The sequence below is a fragment of the Rhincodon typus genome, unplaced genomic scaffold (genome assembly GCF_021869965.1).
Source record: "Rhincodon typus isolate 14 unplaced genomic scaffold, sRhiTyp1.1 hic_rhity00004272, whole genome shotgun sequence".
Taxonomy (NCBI): domain Eukaryota; kingdom Metazoa; phylum Chordata; class Chondrichthyes; order Orectolobiformes; family Rhincodontidae; genus Rhincodon; species Rhincodon typus.
Genome location: NW_025969910.1, coordinates 6,741 through 12,834, shown reverse-complemented (window position 1 = coordinate 12,834; position 6,094 = coordinate 6,741). Strand labels below are relative to the sequence as shown.

General features: G+C 45.8%; 1 non-coding gene across 1 annotated transcript; it reads right to left on the bottom strand.

Moving 5' to 3' along the window:
* Positions 1-5,809: 5,809 nt before the first annotated feature.
* trnas-aga lies at positions 5,810-5,891 on the bottom strand. The gene has a single exon. It is a non-coding gene; the product is annotated as a tRNA-Ser (tRNA).
* Positions 5,892-6,094: the final 203 nt, after the last annotated feature.

Genomic DNA, 6,094 nt, shown 5'->3' with positions numbered 1-6,094 from the left:
CTCATCTCTACATAAGCCTCCTTCTTCCTCTTGACAAGAGATTCAACTTCTTTAGTAAAGCACAGTTCCCTCGCTCGACCACTTCATCCCTGCCTGACAGGTACATACTTCTCAAGCACACGCAGTAGCTGTTCCTTGAACAAGCTCCACATTTCAATTGTGCCCAGCCCCTGCAGTTTCCTTCTCCATCCTATACATCCTAAATCTTGCCTCATCGCCTCATAATTGCCTTTCCTCCAGCTATAACTCTTGCCCTGCGGTATATACCGATCCCTTTCCATCCCTAAAGTAAACGTAAACGAATTGTGGTCACTATCACCAAAGTGCTCACCAACCTCCAAATCTAACACCTGGCCTGGTTCATTACCCAGTACCAAATCCAATGTGGCCTCGCCTCTTGTTGGCCTATCTACATACTGTGTCAGGAAACCCTCCTGCACACATTGGACAAAAACTGACCCATCTGAAGTACTCGAACTATAGCGTTTCCAGTCAATATTTGGAAAGTTAAAGTCCCCCATAACAACTACGCTGTTACTTTCGCTCCTATCCAGAATCATCTTTGCAATCTTTTCCTCTACATCTCTGGAACTTTTCGGAGGCCTATAGAAAACTCCCAACAGGGTGACCTCTCATTTCCTGGTTCTAACCTCAGCCCATACTACCTCAGTAGACGAGTTGTCATCAAATGTCCTTTCTGCCACCATAATACTGTCCTTGACTAACAATGCCACACCTCCCCCTCTTTTACCACCTTCCCTGATCTTACTGAAAAATCTAAACCCCGGAACCTGCAACAACCATTCCTGTCCCTGCTCTATCCATGTCTCCGAAATAGCCACATCATCGAAGTCCCAGGTACCAACCCATGCTGCAAGTTCACCCACGTTATTCTGGATTCTCCTGTCATTGAAGTAGACACACTTCAAACCACCTTCCTGCCTGCCAGTACACTCCTGCGACCTTGAAACCTTATTTATGACCTCACTACTCTCAACCTCCTGTACACTGGAGCTACAATTCAGGTTCCCATCCCCCTGTTGAATTAGTTTAAACCCTCCCGAAGAGCATTAGCAAATTTCCCCCCCAGGATATTGGTACCCCTCTGGTTCAGGTGTAGACCATCCCGTTTGTAGAGGTCCCACCTACCCCAGAATGACCCCCAATTATCCAGGTATCTGAATCCCTCCCTCCTGCACCATCCCTGTAGCCACGTGTTCAACTGCTCTCTCTCCCCATTCCTCGCCTCGCTAGCACGTGCCATGGGTAACAAACCAGAGATAACAACTCTGTTTGTTCTAGCTCTAAGCTTCCACCATAGCTCCTTGAATTTCTGCCTTCTGTCCCCATCCCTTTTCCGACCTATGTCGTTGGTGCCTATGTGGACCACGACTTGGGGCTGCTCCCCCTCCCCCTTAAGGATACCGAAAACATGATCCGAGACATCATGGACCCTGGCACCTCGGAGGCAACAGACCAACCGCGAGTCTCTCTCGTTCCCACAGAATCTCCTATCTGTCCCCCTAACTATGGAGTCCCCAATGACTAATGCTCTCCTCCTCTCCCCCCTTCCCTTCTGAGCAACAGGGACAGACTCTGTGCCAGAGACCTGTACCCCATGGCTTACCCCTGGTAAGTCCCCCCCCCCAACAGTATCCAAAACGGTATACTTGTTTTTGAGGGGAATGGCCACAGGGGATCCCTGCACTGTCTGCCTGTTCCCTTTCCGTCCCCTGACTGTAACCCATCTGCTTTTTTCCTGTACCTGAGGTGTGACTACCTCCCCGTAACTCCTCTCAATTACCCTCTCAGCCTCCCGAATGATCCGAGGTTCATCCAGCTCCAGCTCCAGTTCCCTAACACGGTTTCCGAGGAGCTGGAGTTGGGTGCACTTCCCGCAGATGAAGTCAGTGGGGACACTAGTGGTGACCCTTACCTCCCACATTCTACAGGAGGAGCATACAATTGCCCTAACATCCATTCCCACTGTTCTGAATTCCCAAACTGACAAATTTAAAAAAAAATACTTGGAGCCTTACCAAATCAGCGCTCAGAACCTTTTTTTTTGGTTAGAGGAGGAGGATGGGTGGGAGACACTACCTATGTGGTGTTTCGGGTAAAGCAACCGCCCAAAAAGATTACCTCACTTCGTCCAAAAATGGAGTCACGCGAGGTAAGACTTTTATAATCGAAAAGCCCTCTTTCCCAGGCTGCCCTCGCCCTTCCTCCCGGACTCCCGCCGCTGAAACAACTGAAAAGAAAAGAGGCTGCATTCCTGGGAAATCTCAAAACACCAGTCTTTCTCTCAATATCCCAATGCACTGACCAATTGTAAAACAGAAACTGTTAACATTAGGCTCTGCAAAAGCTCCTAATGCAGGGAGTCAGCCTCATTGCGTAGCTGGAGGCCTTTCTGTTTTCAGAAGCTATCACCAGTTTATGTGTGATGCTTACATGCAGTAGAGTTGTGGTGTTAGCACGGACATGAGCAAGAACGGTAACATCCACATCGTGAACAACCAACAAAGATAATCACCGTCACTGCTTCACTTCAAGGTCCCTGATTTGTGAAGCCGTGAGTTTTACTGGCAAAGAAAACACATTTGTCGTCAGGAGGCTGCTTCTGTGTCTCCTCTTTGTCTGCTCGATTCACCATGAACTTCCTTTCTGCTGTTCCACAAGCACTTCTGCTTCTCCTTTTCTTGTATTCTCATCCCTTCATTCACAGTTTGGTCGGAATAACGAGGTGAGGCTGGATAAACTGTAGCCTTACCGGGGAATGTTGTGGTAATGGCACAGATATTTTTCTTTTCCTTTCTGTCAGTTAGCAGCCATTTCGAATGAAGAATTGGTCCTTTCTGTGTCTACCACAATATGTGTCTCCATTTGTCTCTCTTTGACTCTGTGTATCCACCTCACCCCCTTTCACACTCTCCGACACTCCATTGTCCACATCCCTCATTCCCCATTTCTGCTCTTTGAAAAGATCACTCTCATTCATTTTTAAACCAACAGTAAAGACATCGCTCTAATACTATTATTGTGGTGGCATTGTTTTTTTTTCTGGTGGGTTAGGAATTCTATTTTGAATTCTGAAGATTCACAATCTTTTGAGACCAGAAATGACTCCTCACCTCAGTCATAACAGACAGACACATTATCCAAGGAATGTGAGCCCAGTACTAGACACTCCACTCTCAAAGTGTTTCCGAATTTCAGACTTTTCAAAGAGGAGAAATGGGAAATGGGGTTGTGGACAATGGAGTGTCGGAGAACGTGAAAAAGGGAGAGGTGGATACACAGAGTCAAAGAGAGACAAATAGAGACACATATTGTGGTCGACACTGAAAGGACAATTCTCCATTTCACATGGCTGCTAACTGACAGAAAAGAAAAGAAAAAGGCAACCATTTAAGCAGAGCTTTTCAGCACCTCATGGCAACGGAAGCAGCATTACAGCTGATGAAGTCCTTTTAAAGTTGTAAAGTTGGCGTGAGTAAGCTAATGAGAGAGTGAATTTGATAAATACGTTGATTCGACAGATAAAGCGAATAATTTCTCCCGACATTATAACATAGAAATGCATAATTAACCTAGTAGGGATGAATGGTCACTGGATCTGAAACCTCAGCTCTGTTTCTCTCGAAAGATGCTGCCAAGCCTGCTGAGTTTCTCTACCAATTTCTGTTTTGTGTCAGATTGCCTCAGTTCTTTGTTTTAAGTTAACCTACACAACGTTTGGGACAAATGAGATCAGCTACTAGCTCCTGTACAGTCAGAACTGCTGGCACCACGATAAATTAGCGTAACAGAACTTCTATCCCCTGACTGCGAATTGAACCCAGGCTGCAGCGCTGAAAGCACTCAATCCTAACCACTGGACCATCAAGAAATACAACAGAGCTGCTCGTGTCTTTTCGTAATGACACTGCTTTTCCGTTTTCATTTCTGATCATATTCGCTGCAGATCGGTTTCTCCGTCTCTGAGTTTTTAACAGTGTGGAAAAAGACCATTTGGCCCATCGTTTCAGTGCAGCTCATCAAACCTCCATCCATTCTAGTCCCAGTTTCCAGCATTTAGCCCATAGCCTTGTGTGCTTGACTTTACGAAGGCAAATGTCAATGCATTTATCCCTGTGATGTCAAATAACACAATAAATGGGCCTGAAGTTTGAGATGGTAAAACTGTGTTAATACCCCCTTGAGGAACTCATCCTCATTTTCACCCACAGAGGGAGACACAGGTGCACATCCCCGAGAGTGACAGAGACCTCAAGATTATACCTGCTCCATGTGCTTGACGTCCGGTCTCCGTCCCCAGCCACAAGCTTCAGCGATAAAAGGCAGCTTCAGGTGGAACACAAGCAACTTCTCCGGACAATGAGAACTGTTTCCGTGAGCTGGGATATAAAATGGACAGTGAGCTGAAATAGTCTCACAGGCTGCTCACGTGCAACTTTCAATTTCGAAAACTCATCAAACCAATCACTGCATCACCTTAAATCGTGTGAGGTTTTATGCTTCTTGCTCTCGAACAGGCAGTGATTGGCATATGTCCCTCTTAACCGAAATGTTCGTCAGCCACCTCTCCTGTAATACCTTTCCCAAACAAGAATACAATGAGCAAATCCCTTTCAGCTCTCAACCGTTGCTGGCGGTATTCAAATAGCGCAGGAATAGCCAATTGATTTGCAGTCCATCGCCTTAACCACTCGGCCACGACTATATACGTCGCAGCGCTGAGCTCTGCTTTCCAGGTCTCTCTCCCTCTCTCTCTGTGTGGAGCTGAGGAAGAGTGAATCATGACTCGGTTTGTTTGAATCCAATCACTTCTCAGATTTCTGAAGGGTTAAATTCAGTGCATGGTAGATCCAGCTGTTTCATCCCAACAGATGGGATAAACATTCATTTAAAAACAAAAACATAAATTTCAGGAAAAGCTCAGCAGATCTGGCAGAGAATCAGTGTCAACGTTTCAGAACTCTGTTTTATCCCACAGGGACTGCCAAACCTGCTGAGTTTCTACAGCAGTTTTTGTTTGTCTCATTGTCCCGTAGCCGAGATGAGATTTGAATTCCTGATGTGCAGGAACGAGAATCCTTTCAATGTCACAAGTCAGTTCATGTCCCGAGAACATCAGAGTCAATGTCCCAGCCTTTAAAAGAAGGGGCAGGTGTCTTGACTGTTTGCGTTCAGTCGGAAATTTCACTCTTCATTCTCCTGTGATTCCGGTTTCCAAGAGTTTGTAAAGATTCAAAAAGCTGGAGATTGGGTTTTCTGTTTTGCTTCCTTAACATCGCCCCACCCCCCACTTCCAACTGTTAATATTTTCCCAAAATCTCTTCCCAATCCTCCGCCTTGCAACATGTGCAGGGATGAGGAAATCTTGTTTAATGGAGTGATTCCCGAGATCGGAAATGTTCTCTTTGGAGCAAAAAAGTTTAACCAGAGATTTCCTAGTGGTGTTCACAGCAGTGGGGGAGGGAGTGGCGGGAATAGGCGGGGTGATTGTCGGGAGAAACTGTAGACGCTGACCAGGGTCAGTTACCAGAGGACTGCAATTCAAGATATTTAATGCAAAACCATTTATGTCGATAAAACACAGAGAATACTGCAGAAACTCAACACGTTTCGTGGTACCTGTGGAAAGAGAAACAGAGCTGAAGTTTTGAGTATGGTAAGTTTCTTGTTCAGAACGTCAATAAATGACCAGACTCTCCGGTGGTGCAGTGTGACGGATTTTCTCGAGTTTGAGCAATAACTCATTGATCAGAAGGTTATTTGAAAGAAGACATACATGTTTAGGGAACGTAGTCGGCAGGATTCGAACCTGCGCGGAGTAACCCCAATGGATTTCTAATCCATCGCCTTAACCACTCGGCCACGACTACAGGGGTGAAGCTACCCTTTTACATTTCTCATGGAATGGGTTCAAAAGGAAAGAGGAGCATTCGGCTTGTCTTATCCGTGCCACAACCCTTATATTTCTTGTCAACCTGTACTTGATCAGAACGGAGACTGAATTGAACTACATTATTGAGAAATAGAGTGAATGGGAAGAATCCATTTCTATGAGCAAAGAGATTAATAGATC